Source organism: Lagopus muta, chromosome 1, assembly GCF_023343835.1.
Source record: "Lagopus muta isolate bLagMut1 chromosome 1, bLagMut1 primary, whole genome shotgun sequence".
NCBI classification, from domain to species: Eukaryota; Metazoa; Chordata; class Aves; order Galliformes; family Phasianidae; genus Lagopus; species Lagopus muta.
In genome coordinates, this window is record NC_064433.1 from 112,872,849 (window position 1) to 112,889,450 (window position 16,602).

Consider the following 16,602-nt stretch of genomic DNA (forward strand, 5'->3'; position numbering starts at 1 on the left):
ATTTTTCATCTACCATCAAACATCAATGTAGATGACAATCTATATTGGGTACATAACCAGGTACATAATCTGTATCAAGTACATAATATTCATTTTTCTGAAATATTTCTTTGTGACTACTACTGTTTCTTTTGCAGAAAGAATCCGTGTGATGATGATGTTCTCTGTGACACACTGTGTAAAGAGACAGTGCTATGTAACTTAATTTCAATATATACTGACTTTATCAGAGGGGAAGTTAACAGCAATGTTTATGTGGTAGCTTGAATCATAGAATCATAGAATCTCAAGGTTGGAAACGACCTGCAAGATCATCTAGCCCAACCACCCTCCCATTCCCAGTACCACAAGCTACTAAACCATCTCTCGTAGCTCCTCACCCAGATGCCTCTTGAACACTGCCAGGGACGGCGACTCCACCACCTCCCTGGGCAGCCATTCCAGTGTCTGACCACCCTCTGAGAGAAAAAGTTTCTCCTAATATCCAACCTAAACCTCCTCTGGTACAACTTCTGGCCATTTCCTCGGGTCCTACTATTTGCCTGGGAGAAGAGGCCAGACCCTTTTTCATCACAACCTCCCTTCAGGAAGTTGTAGAGTGCAATGAGGTCTCCCCTGAGCCTCCTCTTCTCCAGACTGAACAATCCCAGCTCCCTCAGCCGCTCCTCATAAGACTTGTGCTCCAGACCCCTCACCAGTTTCGTTGCCCTTCTCTGGACATGTTCCAGGGCCTCAATGTCTTGTAGTGAAGGGCCCAAAACTGAGCACAATACTCGAGGTGCGGCCTCACCATTGCTGAGTAGAGGGGGATGATCACCTCCCTGCTCCTGCTGGCCACACTATTTCTAATGCAGGCCAGGATGCCGTTGGCCCTCTTGGCCACCTGGGCACACAGTTCTGGGGTTCTGGGGTAACATCAGCTCTCCCTTCGATGCCAGTGTTGGAAAAAAATCTTGTCTTGGAGGATGAAAGAGATTATTCTCAGACTTGGTGCAAACATTAACACCATCTTCCTCCACTGAAACAACCTGTGTTGCTGTACAGACACTTTATAAAGATACAGCAGCCTGTTTAACCACATCAAACGTCAGTGTTGGCATTTAACCTGATTGTGTAGAACCCCGAAAGATTAGAGCTTGTTTTGTTTCATGGCAGGATTTCAGTGTACAGACATCTCAATTAAAATCCCTTCAATGCCAGAGTATTTAAACAAATTGCTGTGTAATTTCAAGTGATACAGTATGATGTAACTGAATTTAAAATAGGATGCCAAAAGTAGGGATATCCCAAAAGTAGGAATGTAAATTCAATTTACTTACCTAGGGGGGAGAGGAGGGTCAAATAAATAAATAAATAAATAAATAAATAAATAAATAAATAAATAAATAAATAAATAAATAAATGCCTGGTTTCAGCTGTAGAAGTGATAATAGCACACAGATATTTGGTCATTGCTGAGTGATGGGAGTGCACCTGGGGCCAAGTGCAGGGCAGAGCTGTGACCATGATTTGGGGTGGAGCCAGGACAGGTGCCTGAATTAGGAGGGGGGATTATTCCGTATAATTTGACACCACACAGAATGTAATAAAATTGTGGGAGGCAGTTAAAGGAAGTCTGCTGTATGAGGGGAATGCTGTGTGATTTTCCAGAGACCTCCTGTTGCCAGCGGGTTGTTGTATTTATGTTGCACACTGATTGGTAGGTGATGAATAGTTGCACTGTGGCTTTATGTTTTATTATTAGATTAAATTATTATATTAAATTATTACTTTAGTAAATATGTATTATTTATATTAAGAATTTTAATATGGATAGGTAAAAATAGGAAAAGACAGAACTTGTTTTAGCAAGGGTTTGAACTTGATGATCTCCAGTGGTCCATTTCTAACACCTACCACTCTGTGAGTCTTAAATAGAATATTCTGGAAACTCAGTTGATTTCCTAAGACTACCGTTGTCTACTTGTGTTATTTAAAAAACAACAAGTGAACAAACAAAAAACTGTTGCCTTATTGTGGTTCAGAGCTGAAAGCAAGTGTAAAAAATGCACTTGTGTGGCACTAACAATGAAAGTCTGCATGTTACAATTATACTGGAACTCTACTTTTGAAAGTTTTGATTCAAATGAAACACATTAATTCCTAAATTTCTTGTTCTTCTGATTAGTTGTATTCTTGTACTACAGTGAATTGTGTCAGATACCTCCTCCAGCTGCACTGAGTTGACTTTTGATGAAGAGAGTGAAGTCAGAGATTTCCTAAGCATGCATTTACTAAGAATGAATTATGTCGAAGCAATTTGACTTCCTCTTTTGACAGGAAAGGCTGATGAGGAAGAAGCTGTAGTTGTACTTTGTATTGACTTCAATAAGGATTTTGTCATTGTCTTGTGATAAACCTATAAGCAATTTGTAGCCTGTGTTTCATGAACTGTAAAACAGTTTGAAAACTTAATTTGAGCAGAAGTAGTGATTTTTTTAAAAAAAATTAAATGAAATGCTGATTTCATGCAGTTTTGCAGTAGACCTAATTCTGACCCATATTTCCAGTTATGCTGTGTGATAGAGTAAATGGTCCATTTATGAAATGCATAGATGGCACTATAGGGGATGATGCAAATTCTGTAAGAGCTGGAGAGAAATTTAGAAATGTCACATATGACACGTGGATGGAAATTATTCTGCTCTATTTAGTGCTGATGAGGCCTCACATAACTAAACTTAAAGGAAGTATAGATGTAGGCAAATCCAAGGGAGGATAGCTGGACAAGAGGTTTAGTAATAGTGACATTTTAAAAAAGGTGAGCATATTTAAACATTTTTACAAATGGGAACATGAAAGAGGAAGATGTGATATCTTCCACTAGAGAAGATACTGTGCTAAAAAGGACAGTAATTATTCTTTGTGCTGTGCTTGTGGAGCAGGGAAACAAAATACTAGTTTAAGTTATAGTAAGACAGATTTAGGGATATGTTGTAAAGACAAGGCAGTGAGAGGAGCAAGGTTCTGATGACGACTGTGGAGGTTTTTCACTGGAGTTTTTAAAAATAGGTTTGATATATACTAGGCTTTTTTTATACTTTCACTCCAACATTTGACTATTGAAAAACATTGCCTGTTTCTTCTTAAGACAGCCAAATTTGGATAACTGAAAAGGAAAAAAGATGGAGGAAATCAAAAGAGCAGATGTCTTTTTACCTGTTCTGGCTATAGAAGAGTGTTGGCTTTATCCCTCCACCTACTGCTGATCTTGTGGGGATATGATGCTAGACTGTGTCTTTTTCCTCACTTTGGTTATTTTACATGGTAGGGCTTCTGCTGCTTAGAACTGTACATTGCAATTGAACATATAAGTGTATAGCTTTATTCCAGTTATCCAACACATACACTTGGATTACCTAATTGCACTTTGTGAGCCTTTAGTATAATTTATGTCTGTTAGGTGTACTGATGAGTATATAAATGTACTTTGTTTCATGTAGATGTTCTTTCACTAAGGAAAGAAGAAATAGCTACTGGTGTTGGGTGTAGTATACGTGCAAGCATAAACTCTCACTGATTTTTCAATTGAACAATGACATTTTATAGCAGGGAGCACTTCAAGTCTCATACAGAATTGCACACTGCTGAAAACAGGGAGAGTACAAGAAAAAGGATGGCCACAGCACTGCCTTCTTTCCGTTGTTCTTTTGCTCTAGGAATCACCTATTAACTATCGTTCCAGCAGCTCTTTCTCTGCTCTTAATGTGCTGAGGTTATTTCCTAACAAAACAGAATGTGCTCATGTCAGCAAGATGGGAAGAAAAGAAAATGTGGAGGAAAAATAAATGATTTCAAGTTAAGTAAAAAAGGGAGCTCTGGGTCAAAAGCTTGAAAGTACTGAAGTGAGCAACCCAGAGGGAAAGTGAACAGGCATCATCTGTAACTCCCTGCATTTCCCATGGTTGTTCAAGGATGTGCAAGGTGAGAGAGAAGAAACTGTCCCGTCTGTGATGTTTCCTCTCATATCAAGTGTCTGCTTCCTGGTGCTCAGCAAGGCTGCTCTGATTGATGGAAAGATCCTGCAGTTTGTTGGAGAAAAAGATTGCAGGGAGTGAGTAGAATTGGATGGGAAAGTCTTCTCATCTGTATGGAAAAACAGAATGATAAGAGAAGAATGGTAAAGCATTGGTGGATTTTGGCAGAAGTTGAAGGAATATAACGAGCACTCCACGCTGCCCTATCAACTTGAAATTCTTATCTGCAAAAGGCAGGAGATGTATTGTGAAATCTGGGCATGGTAAATGCTCCAGACTACAGAGCAGTGCCCAAAGATTCAGAGCTCCTGCAGTGTTAGTGAAGGATAGTGCTGCAGGAGAGGGCAACTCAGGGCAGTGGTGACGTCTAGGGAAGCAGTGGTGTGAGAGATGATTTATTCCCCTTTCTCCTTCTCCCTTTCTTTGATCCAGTGCAAGGCAAGGAAAGGGCAGAGAAATCTGCAGGAATAGGATCTACATCCAGCATGGTCCCCTCCCAAGCAGCAGGGCTTTTCTGCCATGCATGCTTAGGACTGCAGTAAGTCTGCTGTTTATCTTTTCTAGTATTTAGAGCTGTAGTACACAGAATAAGAAAACTGTTTCTATAATTCCTTATGATTTATTTTAAAATAACAATCAAGTTTGCACAACATAAAAAAATATACAGTACGTTGTACGTTCATTAATACTTAGAAAAAAAATCTGTTCTTGCTCTCCTGCCAACAGCAGCTGTGCACACTCCAGGCTTTGCTTATGTAACATCAAAAAACTCATTGTCCATGTACTGTGAATTGGAATCAATATCAGTATTTATTTACTAGTTTGAGACTCTTACTCTGAAGAATCAGCCAATGGTCCCAGCAGAGCAGTGGTCCCAGAAAGATTAAAAATGTATGCATATAGTAAAAATAGTGCCCTACTCAGCCTGTGAATAGAGACGAGTACAAGGACCTTGAACAAGTGAGACTCCCTCAATGATATCTTGTATTCAAACACCTACTTGCACCACCAGGCAAGTGAAATAAGTTTCTGCATGATATTATTCCACTTCCTTAGAGCTATGAGATTTTAATTAGTAAAGGAAGAGAAAAATATCATGTAAAGTATCCTTGCACATCCCAAAATTTCTCAGAACCTGAGTGAAACTTTTTCCCTGCAAGAGATTACAGGAGTCCCTTGTACTGAATAAGACATGCATCAGGATTATTCACTTCACAGATCTCTTCACTGTTGCAAGAACAGTCTGAGATACAAAAATTTTGATCCATTTTCTGGAAGAAAAACCAAGTTTCCTCTTCCAATGAGCAGACATCTTGTGTGATAGCTGTCTTTTTTAGTGGTCCTGGTCAGTGAGGCTAGAGCAAATAGAGAGTTTAGTTACTTTTAAGGTTTATCAGTTTATTTTTCTGTTAGATCAAAAAAAAAAAAAAAATCCATCCAATGGGATGAAACACAGAGGCTGGTAGAGGAAGATGAGATAAGAAGATCCACTCTGATACCTGAGTCTGACGTTAGTGATAAGGCATCTGTCCTAAGAAAAAGGACACGGTTACCTGAGCGGAACCTTGTTTTCATCCAAGTGCATACTAATATAAGCTTTACCTGGGAAAAAAATTTCACATATATTGCTTTGGGATGTCTGAGGAACAAAGTAGAGGATCTGGAACATACACTTTCTTGTTCAAAACTCTACATTCCCTATGTATAGTCCTACACTCTATCTGCATTTCAACAGCTGTAAACTTCAGCTGTAGCATAATTATTCTCTGCAAAAAGTAACTGAGCACTCCTCAACATTTTAACTGTAAAATTTTTACTTTTATGGAAAATAACATTCTTTTTAAAAATCCATTCTTATGTAATTCTGTGATTTCTAGTTCCATTAGTATACAAAATTAATCCCATTCCCCATATAGTCCCAAGACTTGAAATACAAATGCATACATTTTGCATTTAGAAAGATGCATTTGCAGAAGATACTGTGCTAATATTAGTCTCTAATAACCTAGCCGTCCTTCTCCTTTTAATCTTGAATCACCCAGCCTGACTACTTGTATTCTATACAGGTTGCTAAAGAATTACAGATCCATTTTGGGCAATAGCTGTTATGTGTTGAGCTTGATGTGAAATATAGGAGCAATAATGATGCTCCTTTACAGCTCCTAGCAGTGATTTCCAGCTCTCGAATCTCAAAGCATGCTCTAGCCTCATCCTTGTACTTTGTCCTCTATTAGGACAAGACAAGATTTGCAGTACCTTCCCTTCCACAAATCCTATTTGGTATATAAAGGAAATCAGGCCATGTGTTGAAGATGAGTGCTTTGCAATGCTCCAGTTGGGAACTTGTCTGGGTAATTATAAAGAACTACACTGTTTAGAAGAATGCTGCTCTGCACACCAAAAAGTAAGACCATACCTATATTTGGACAAATTACTTTAGGTTGCTTTTTGAAGTGCTAATCATGGTACTGTAGCAACCTTTAAACTTGATTGAGTTCACAATATGAGGGTAAATAAGAAAAGTGCATGAATTGCTGAATGAAATACTGCAACATTAGAATAAGAGGAGATGCACTGAATTAGTGAAATACACTGAATACTTATCTCTATTCAGTTTAGAAATAATGATTTGTATAAATGGAAAAGCCACCTGATAGTATTTCAAAAGAAGTGAGATTTCTCTTGTACACAGACTGTAAGGACTCTTTTGTTACCTCAAAAAGAAACACTGGTTGACACTTCTCCAGGAAGACAAGAGGAAAGAAAGTTAACTACTAGTAATACCTGACAGTTTATTGTAGCACCTCTGGAAATAGTTTTATTCTAATGCCAGCAGAAGAAGGTGGCTTGAACTCGAGGGTAATACTTCTAATCAGGAATGCCAGCAGCATTGCGATGGCTTATCTCTAGAAAAGTTTGGAGCATTGCTTTGACAGTTTTGTAATGTAATGAGTGAAGTTAAATCACACAGGAAGGAGAAGAGTACCATTTTGATTCCTACTAAAAAGATAGTAATAAAAATAATGGCTGTGAATTTTATCTTTTTTTATAAGTTTCAGTTCCACTGATGCATGTTTTCTCAGCATTTATGACTCATCTGGAGGTCAAATGCTTATGTGACAGGGACTGTTAGACTCACTTGATAGTCTGGGCTCCTGAAAGACACAAACAAGCAGTACCAATGAAAGTGGGCTGCAGTAAGCACACTAGAAAATTTACAGTTCCTTTTTGGACATTAATCTACCTCTTGGCTCATAGAGAATGCCTTTTTCCCCATGGTTTTTCCTACCATGAAGGTATAGGAGTGTGTCTTTGTACTGTCCTCTGAGCTAAGCAAAGTGAAGAGAATTAGACTAGAGCATACAAATCAGGAAAGCATGGAGGAGACAAGGGATCTTTCTGGCACAGTATGACAGAGTATAAGATCAGTACTTGAGAGATGAAAGAAACTGTTCCAAGCATTGTAGAGCCCTGATGTAGCACAGACACTAGGCAGATGTTTGTAGCACTTGCTCCACTGCCAGATTCTTCTGTTGTTTCTGGGCGATCATCCATTTACTCAGCTACAAGGTTTTTCTCTCCTGTGTGACAGATGCTGATATCTATTTTGGCAACAGTCCTTCTGTTTCACTTCATTGCTCTTCCTCCTTTAAAGAGAAACTTATTTTCCTACATATTATTTCAAAATGGCTGTCAATGACTGGTGCCCTGCATTTTCTTCCAGCATGTTCCAAATGTGTGACTTGGAGAAATAATCAAAAGAAATAAGGATCAAGAATCCCTGAAAAGAATCTGAACTGAAAGAATCCTATTATTTCTGACAGATGCATAAATGAGCTCTGATAGAGATCAATACACCATACAAACTTATCAGGAGATTGTTATCCTACAAAATCCTAAATAATATCAATTTCCCTATAACATGTCTTGCATAAGTTTCTAAATACATTCCAGAAGTCAAAAGTAAAAAAATCTCCTATTGGAAGATCTGATTTTTAAATTTCTTTTCAATCATGCAAATCAGAACATGTAGATATTTTCTTCACATCATATAATCTAAAAAGTCAGCAGTATAATTCAATTTCAAAGTGCACAGAATTTATTGATAAAAACTAAGTGCTACTGCTCACTGCATAGGATGAATCAAACTGCAGACTCTACACAGCGTGTACTATTAACTATGAATGCAAGCAAGTGAGAATATTGAAGAGGAAAATGGGATTTCCTTCCTTTTAACCAATAAATAAGCTCAACGAGGTGCTGAAAGTTTTGCTTCTATCTTAAGAGTGTTGGAGCAAGAAACTGTCAGTGTGATAAATGTAATTAATGAAAATATTTTGGGGACATTCTTTTTCTTTGTCTCTGCTTTTGTAGAACTTACTGCAGTAGTACAAGAGGCAGCAAAACCTTGAAAATGAATTTTCTCTACTCAAACGTGTTGCTTGTGGTTTGCATGCTGCAGTGAATTCCCTGTAAGAAAGGCTATTGTGTATCATCGTGTAGAAAGAAAAGGCATGGAGAGATAGAGTCTTTTCTGTTAATTTGTCATTTGGCTTTAAGGTATAATGCAGTTATGACAAAGGTAATCATACTTCATTGTCCTTCACAGAAGAACTCTTTTGATCGTGTCTGAAATGTGTGTCAGGAGTGCAGATATGAAAAAGCGTTAAAATATAACTCAAGCAATGCTTGTAATGCTGAACATGATGCACTTCAGTATTGCCTCTGTAACTGGTATCTACGGATTCCTTCTGATAACAGTGTTAAAATGTGAATGAGGAATCTCTTATTTTTATCCCATTCTCCTTACTTACCTCGGTCAATGTCAGGAGAACATGAGTTTTATATTATTTTTTGTATAGCCTTTGTCATGAAAATGAAACATCAGGATGTTCATTTCCATCAGAAGAGAGCAAGACCCTTTTCAGAACTTCTGATGGAACACAGCTGATATGAATGCAAATTGCAGAAACATAGGTTGCAGGATAAATTCTAGAGATTTTTAGGAAAAGCATATTTATCTTAAAAGTTTTCATTGCTAAAACAGTATCAGTAGCATGTTAGTGAAGCACTGGCACAGGGTACCCACAGAGGGGGTGGGTGCCCCATCCGTGGAGACACTCAAGGTCAGGCTGGACAGGGCTCTGAGCAACCTGATGTAGCTGTAGGTGTCCCTCTTCCTTGCAGGGGAGTTGGACCAGTTGATCTTTAAGGCTCCTTTCCAACTCAAATGATGGTATGATTCTATTTATTAAGATTTTCACAAGCTCCAAAATGAATTAGACAAAAAAAATTCACAGTCTGCAATTAGCCCCATATGCAAATAAATACATTTAAATATTTGACTCATTGTCTTAGTTCATATGAAGGAATGATTACTTTTTAAATTATGCATACCTCCCCCTCAGCAATGTAGGAGGGGTTCTCATCTGACAGTCCTAATCATCAGAATTCCTGGGCTGAATCAAACAGTTGTAAAGGGCTCATGATGTAATATTAATGGTGCTTCTCTTTGCTGCATGTACCACAGGCATTTTGATGTTTTGTTTATATGGTGATGATGCTAATAGTCTAGGTGCAAGAAATGGTAGCACATCATGGTTCTTTAATTTTTACAACCACTAGACTGAATAGAGTGAAAGTGTTTGTTTTTGCTACAAGAAAGCCCTGTGATTTGCTCAAAACCTGAAAAAAAAAAAATAAAAAAAAATCCATGAAAAACCAACCAAAAAAAAAACAAAAAACACATGTGGCAATACATATTCTTCTGCTTTAAAACTGAATGCTAACAGTATCTGCCTGATCTGATCAAGCTTGGAGGGACCAAAGTCATTTTATTTTTACTCTCTCCCATATTTAGCCTTCCTCTTAATGTGTCCCTTTGTCGTACAGCTGCTATCATTAAACATCAATCCTACTCCTTCAGGGAGAATTCATATACGTGCTTTGCACTATCCAAGTGAGTATCTCCGTAACTCTGTTCTTTAATCTTCACCGTCACTACCACCTGTTCCTTAATTTCCCAGTCAGCCTGATAAACATGATGCAGTTGTCCAGTCAGCCATCACTAAGCAAATCACATTGAACAAACTTCTTTCCCCTCTCAGCAGAACCCTGCAAAGTTTACTTCCTTTCCACTGCTGTGGAGGGAAATATTGTCTTTGAAAATTTATATAAAGCAGGGGTGTCCAATGCCTAGGAGTAAGCTGGATTGAAACTCAGGAATTTATGTTTCCAGTGCACTCACCTAATAACTAGGAATGACTGTAGTGAAATACTGTGACTCCCTATAAATAAATATTCTGAAATCAACTGAAGAAGTGCCTAATATCAGTATAAAAGAACTTGAGGGAATAAGATTCTAATTTTTCTTGGCTACTATTTTAGCAGTTTAAGCCATTTAAGCGAGTTGATTCTTTCACACTGAACATCCTGCTTTATGTTTTATCCTTTTAATCATGCACAATTGGAAGGGATTTTTATTACATTCTGGCCTTATCACTTGAGTCAATTAACATGGGAGTTGAGTAAAATCAGTGATTCCTGAGATGATAATTGCTCACCGGAGATAAAGAAGCAAAGTAACAGGACTCCGGGCCCTGAAACATTAAGTGAACACTCCCCCTTCTCTGATGCTGGTAGAGGATGCCTTCCAGAGCTCTGTCAAATAATTACAAGTTAGTTCCTGGTCTGGGAGCTATAGATCTAAACCAGGAAACCCTGCTGTGCATTCTGTAACCTATATTTTTCTGTTCAAAGTCAGCTTTGATTTCATAATGCTGGCAGGGTCTACTAGTGCAGTAATTTAAGTTTTTGTATTTAAAGAGACTTACCAGTAATATTCCTAGGATTTCTTGGGGAAAACATGTCTTACAAAGATGCACTTTTTCATCTTAGAGATGATGGGCATTTTTGCCAAATATTTCAGTTGAACTGGATGATATAAATAGAGAACAATTTAAAAGCATCTCAGCCTTCAGTTTGCTTGTCCACTTTTGTCCGACACTCCTCCTCCCCAGCACTCTCAAACACTTTATATTTGCATGAAAAAAGGGTCTATTTATTCTATCTGGTCTATTAGTATGATGAGTTCCACAAGCGTGGCAAAAAGCAAACTTTTGCCACTGGTTGGAAAACTTCATTCGCATTCAAATGAGAAACCACTTTGTGTGCTTTTTGGCAGCTCCCCTTCTCCTGGTCTCTTAATTCTTTGGATAAAAAATAAAAAGGGAAAAGCAAATTCCTTCTCAGTTCTCTGAAGCTGTTCCTTGGAAAATTCTATTTTTAAAGCTGATATTCACTTGTCTTTATATATCCATCCCATGTCTGTTTCCAGCACAGTTTTCCCCCCATTATATCAGAGCCATCCTGTTCCCATTTCCTTTTCTAACAGTTGAACTTGCGAAAGGCGCTCTGCTCATTTAATCACTGCTTTGTAACTCTGTATACATAGCCAATTAAAATGAAGCAATCAAAGTAAATAACTGAGCTAACCCTTTGTCTGACAAAAAGGCAGTTGCATGAAGAAGAGCACAGAAAGGGCAGAAGGAACTACTTATAGGCTAGACGCAGTAAAGATTTCTAGTATTGGAGTGGGAACTTCATGTAAAGGCAACTGCTATCTTTGAAGATCAACATAGTGGATCCAGTTATTGTGATTTTTATCTGCTTATGACAGTTTTCAGTGTTGCATATGTAATTCCTTTCTTGCTTGTAGGAAGAAGTAAGTGAACTTTTGAACAAGAGACTATTTCACAACATCTAGTGTTGATAGGCAGAATTGCTATTTTTTTATTCCTCACGTTTGGCTAGGAAGTCATGTAGGACAAGATAATATGGTGTTTTCTTGTCATACATCCTGAGGCTACTTACTTTGGATATCAAGCGGGTACGCAGGGTGCACAGTCAAAAAAGAGAAGTTTCACATGGCAGAGGACAAATCCTTCTAGTTGCTTATCTATGTTGGAAATCCATACAGATCACAAACTTGAGGAGAAATCTTATTTTCAAAAGTATTTTGGAGTCAAATCCTCAGTGAGTGCAAATGGGCAGGTACTGGAGAGAATATTCTGTGTTTGATTAGCACAGCTCACAGCATTTATACAGATTGGGACTGATGGATAGTAATCTCCAATATGTTATTTTCAGAAACTTGTCTTCTAGAGAATGGCAAATTCAAAGGACATACAAATACAAGAATACTCTACTCACGTGGGAATTAAAGAGTTTTCTTTCCTAAGTATTTTCTGCAAAAAAAACCTCTACATGCAGCAGTGTTCTCTCTTACCTTAGACTGTCTTTGAAAGATGTGTTATACTTGAACGTTTTGCATCAGGCTATAGGTGAAAGTCATGGCTGGTACTGAAGAAAATACTTCTTGTCAGATGAGAAAAATACACCAAGAACCAGGTTTTACAAGTTGCATGTATCCAGGTGAGAGCTTTAGTAGTGACAATAATAATATTGTTAATGGATTTTCTTTTTGTTTGTTTGTTTGAAGCTGATAAGCAGCTGCTAAAGCTCTATCCCAGATTCACCAGCAGGTGGGTGACAGCAAAAAACCTACAGCTGTGTTTACTGTGGCTCTCATTTATTTTGAATTATTTATAAATAGCACTAGCAGCAATTTAGGTGTTATCAAATTGTATGTATGCTCTTTAAATGATTAGCTATTTTTTTCTCAACATGTTCTAACTGAGAAGGTAGTAGCTAGATTGAAGATAATGTCAGACGTGCACAGTACAAGTCTTTTCAGACCTGTGACTCCTGTCAACAATAATGAAATATTGAGAGAGCTTTTTAAGAGGAAATTCAGCTACTGCTTTAATTTAAACAGTGTGCTGCAAAACACAAGACCTCACAAATATTCCTCAAGCAGCGCCATCTGGGTATGTCACAATTTTGACAGAAAAGTAACCTGGAAATGTAGTGAGCTGAAGTAAGACTTATTGTACCATCTCAATTTTGTCCTCATCTGGGACATACTAGTAACTTGTTATATCATCCCAAAATAACAACAAATGATTACAGCATGTCAGTCTCCCATTAAATAGAGGCCCCATTCAATGGTGCATCATCAGTGTCAATGTGCTATTTGTGCTTTTGAAGTTCTTTTTTCCATTCTTGGAATGCCTAGATATTGTGACAGCCTGGAGATGACCATTTTGATTAGTCATTCAATCTGTCATTTATCATTTGTTGCTCTATACAGCTTTTCATTCCAGCTGTTAATATCTGAACAGACAGGGTTTTCTTTTTTTGTGATTCATTTCTCATGCTCAGAAGATATTTGTTATAAATATCTCCAAAGGTCTGCAATGCAATACGTTATCCTAAAATTCTCATTGCCAACAACACAATCAAAAGAACTGACAGAGAAGACACCTGTCCTACTGCACTGCCCAATCATGTCTTGTTCTTACCTTGTCCTCCCCTGCATGTCTGAGAGCATCACCTGTCCTGTTTTCTAGATTACGAGCACTCTGGCAGAATGTAGCAGAACTTGATCTAACGATTTGCCCATCACTGCCAAGTGCTCTAGACATTTGATTGAGATTAAAGGCATTTCTGTCCCAGAGATAGACTGAATCCGTGGCAATACTGTAATAAACTAATACCTAAAAAGTGAAGAAAGGTTGAGGATCTGGAATTGTAACCAGTGCTCTCTGTTCTTCAAGACAAGGATAAAAGAGAGCTGTATACACTACAAAAAAAAGCTTTTAGCAAGAAAATACCAATAACATTTTCCTTTTACAGCACTAGATTTTTATTTATTTATTTATTTTACTGCATAGATTGACATATCAGTGGTGGAGCCAGTTCTCCTCCATAAGAGCAGAAGGAACTTCTCCTTCAAAGACAGTAACAGTGTGTCAGGAGCTGGGACCTCTGGTACACAGAGTAGGGGTACCATGTTAATATTTCAGTTGCATCCATTCTCTGATCCTTGTTAGTTCTGTCCCATAAAGCAAGAGGAGCTAAGAGCAGAGCAGGGGTGATGTAGACCCTTTGTATTTGAGTGTAAAAGTTATAAAGAATAAGGAAAATTCCACCCGTGAATTCACTGGAGCATGCAGTCTGATGAACAGTCCACGTAAACAGAAGACTTGTGATTGTCCTCAATTAAAGGTGGCTGTGACATCACTCTTGGCTCTTCCAGGGAAGGAGATTGCTGGGCAAGCAGCAGTGTCTGACTATCAGGGACAACGAAAAGCAAGCTCCGTGCCACTAGACTTCCTGTCACAGGTTCGTACTGGAAATATCTTGCTTCAATAAATACTGAGCAGGCTGCTAACTCTTAACCCTGCTTCTGTATTTTCATCACTTTATCTAATTGCTTTTAATTTATTTTCCAGATTTGCTGTAGGACTGTGTTTCCACAGCACAGGCTTTAAATAGATCAGTCCCCTTGCAGCCTTTCAGAGTTCAATGTGCTAATTTGCATTTTACAGTAATACAGGAAGGAAAGCATAAAGATGCGGTCAGGGTAATTTCTAGAGCAGAAGATCTCATACAATATTATGGTAAGCTTTGCAATAACTGGTTCATTACATTAATTGTTTGTCTCTGTGCACATGTGAATATAATCAGTAGCCTTTAATTGAATACTTCACATTACTCCTGTGTTGGACATATCATGTCTCAATACATCAAGAAGATGAATTAGAAATTGTTAGAAATGTCCTAGTTTTGGCTGAGATAAAGTTAATTTTCTTCATAGTGGCTGGTATGGTGCTGTGCTTTGGATTTAAAACAAAACAGTGTCAATAATACAGCAGTGATGTAGTTTGCTGAGCAGTGGTTATACTAGTCAAGGGCCTTTTGGTTTCTCATGTCACCCTGCCAGGGAGGAGGCTGGAAGTGTACAAGGATATGGGAGGGAATGCAGTTGGGACATCTGACCCAAATGGGCCAAAGGGATATTCCATACCACATGACATCATGAACAATATATGGGAGTGGTTGACCAGGAGAGCTGATGCTGCTTGGAGTCTGGCTGAGCATAGTGCATCACTTGCTTTGTTTATTCTTGGTTTTGGTTTCTTTCTTTATTTGCTTATAAAGATGTCTTTACCTCAACCAAGGAGTTCTTGCTTCTTTCAGTTTTTTCCCCCATTCCATTGTGAGAGAGGGTGAGAGGACAGTGGGTAGTTAGTGAAAATGGGATAGAAAATCTGCCTTGGGCCTAGAGGAATGAGTTTGAGTTGCAAGTAAAAACAAGGTAAATGGGGTTCTTCCAGGAAAATGTCTACTCCAGTTTTCAGTTGGCAGTTCTCCAGAAGTAGAGAGCAGGTGAGCTGATCTCACCTCTGATCTTAATGAAAATCATTGTGATTTTGCATTTACAGGAAGTGAGTAACAAAGACTATGACCAGGATCAGCAGGACCTTAGCTCCAACCTGGTGGAGGAAAGGAACAACTGGGTTTCTTGGATGATGTGGCTTCAATGGCCTGGTGCATAGGAACCCCAGGAGTATAAAGCCACCAGTGCACAATATGCCACAATGCCATCAAGGTATAAAGGGGCAGAATCCATCTGTTGTATTTTTGGAGTGACAGGGGGATCCCAAGAGCTGACCATATTGGAGGCTGAAATGACTAACTGGGAAGGAGTGGACAAAACATCCCATGGTGTCTGGCCCTGAGGCCCTGTGCATCTGTGGCGTAGACTACCTCAGGAGAGGATACTTCAGGGAATTGAAGCTGCCTTGGAGATGGAGATATTAAGCAGCTGTCTACCTTGCCTGGTCTTTCAGAGGTCCCTTCTGTTTCATGGTTGCTGAGGGCCAGCATGCCAAATCAGATTGTTGTATTAAACCACAACAGTGTAGGAGAATGATTAAGCCAGAAACAAAGGTTCTAATTATTTCACACTACATGTTTGACATATTCACTAAACTGAGTTGTCAGGCTGCTGTTTTTGGAATTATCTTATGTCATTGGCAGATGACTGTTCTGTGATTTTTATGTCTACTGAAAATTCATTTTAACTAGAAAATTGTACTACCCTAAATTCACTTAGAAAAGCTCTTGAGCAACTTGGAAAGTGGTTGCTACTTTAATCTCTTAACACGTACTGAAACAATTCTCTATGCTTGATAAAAATCCATTGAAAAAAATTATATGGATGTATTTAATTCTTCAGTGCACATCACAGTATTGATGCATAGAAGATATTTGTTTTCTGTACTATGAACATAGATAATTAATAGAAAACAGAAGGAATAATTTGTTTTTATCTATCGTTATGTATTATAAACAGAGAGGAAGTTAATTGAAGTTCTTTTCCTTTTTTAAAACATGATACAACAAATCAGTAAGAACCAGTTACTGAAACTCAATGATACCTACCCGCTGAAATCCTCTTGAGGGGCTATCAGTCAAAACAAGTCTGGAAGATCCTTCAGCACTGAGATTAAAATCAAACAAAAGATGGCTTTCTTAAGGGGAAGGTGGATTCAAATATGTCTTTTTAACTGCAGTGTTTAATTTAGTGAAGGCTGAGGGTTTCATCTCACTTATTCCTGCTTTCCAGCCTCAGCAGTTCACAGACACCTTGCTGTGAGACAAAGGGAGTGAATGCTCT

General features: G+C 38.3%; 1 long non-coding RNA gene across 1 annotated transcript; it reads left to right on the forward strand.

Moving 5' to 3' along the window:
* Positions 1-1,585: 1,585 nt before the first annotated feature.
* Positions 1,586-16,279, forward strand: LOC125687868 (uncharacterized). Its single transcript, XR_007374503.1, has 3 exons — positions 1,586-1,699; positions 14,176-14,261; positions 15,365-16,279. It is a non-coding gene; the product is annotated as an uncharacterized LOC125687868 (long non-coding RNA).
* Positions 16,280-16,602: the final 323 nt, after the last annotated feature.